At 71.3% G+C, this 1,225-nt stretch overlaps 1 long non-coding RNA gene across 1 annotated transcript; it reads left to right on the forward strand.

The window, feature by feature from the left end:
• Positions 1–164: 164 nt before the first annotated feature.
• Positions 165–1,024, forward strand: LOC116837824 (uncharacterized). The gene is made up of 3 exons (XR_004376794.2): positions 165–254; positions 483–589; positions 838–1,024. It is a non-coding gene; the product is annotated as an uncharacterized LOC116837824 (long non-coding RNA).
• Positions 1,025–1,225: the final 201 nt, after the last annotated feature.

Raw genomic sequence — 1,225 nt, forward strand, 5'->3', positions numbered from 1 at the left:
CCCCGGCCCCACGGGGGAGAACGGCCCTGCTCCCCCCGCTGCCCTAGCTCAAGTGGGGGAGGGTTCATACCTTAGGGTTTGGGGTTGCCCCAGGCTTGGGGGGTGGCCCTGTGGGGACAGTCCCTCCCCATGAACTGCTGTTTCAGCTGTTTCCCCTCCCTCCCAGATCGAGCAGGAGCAACTGGATAAGATCTGGCCCAAGCTGAGGGTCCTGGCGCGATCGTCCCCCACTGACAAACACACCCTGGTGAAAGGTACAGACCGTCCCCCTCCCCGCCCCCCAGGCCGGCGTGGGGGGTGGGGGTGAGTGATGGCAGCGAGGGAGGAGTGGGCTTTGGGGGTCGGGGGGAGGGCACAGGGTGAGGATGGGGGGCAGAGATGGGGTCATGGGCGGGGGAGCTGGCAGGGGAGCTGGGGCACGAGGGGAGGAAGGGGGCAGGCTACGGGCCCCCCTCCCCCAGCTGAGCCCCCCACACCCGCAGGCATCATCGACAGCAGCATCGGGGAGCAGCGGCAGGTCGTGGCCGTGACAGGGGACGGCACCAATGACGGGCCAGCGCTGAAGAAGGCCGACGTCGGCTTTGCTATGGTGAGATGCCCCCTGGGCGCCCCCCCCCACGCTCCAGGGCCCCTCCGGTGTCCGCAGCCCCAAGCGCTGCAGCTGGGCCTCCCCCAGACTGCCCCCACCCGCCCACAATGCATTGCTGCCCGTGCCCGTCCGTCCCCACCCCAACACCCCCCGTCCGGGGAGGGGGTGAGCGGCTGAGCTCCCAGCCCTGCCCTCGCTGGGGGGGACCCTGGGCCGCTGCCCCCCCGTGATCCCGCCGTCCCCCCCAGGGCATCGCGGGCACCGACGTCGCCAAGGAGGCCTCGGACATCATCCTGACCGACGACAACTTCTCCAGCATCGTCAAGGCGGTGATGTGGGGCCGCAACGTGTACGACAGCATCTCCAAGTTCCTGCAGTTCCAGCTCACCGTCAACGTGGTGGCCGTGGTGGTGGCGTTCACCGGCGCCTGCATCACCCAGGTGCCCCGCCCCTCTGTGCGCTGGCCCCGCCCCCGAGCTGGCCCCGCCCCTCCGTGTGGGGACCCATCCCTGGGCGCTGGCCCCGCCCCCTCCGTGTGCTGCCCCTGCCCCCCCTCGAGCTGGCCCCACCCCTCCGTGTGGGGACCCATCCCTGGGTGCTGGCCCCTCCCCCCCGAGCTGGCCCCACCCCTCCATG

This window comes from Chelonoidis abingdonii, unplaced genomic scaffold (genome assembly GCF_003597395.2).
Source record: "Chelonoidis abingdonii isolate Lonesome George unplaced genomic scaffold, CheloAbing_2.0 scaffold1369, whole genome shotgun sequence".
NCBI lineage: Eukaryota > Metazoa > Chordata > Testudines > Testudinidae > Chelonoidis > Chelonoidis abingdonii.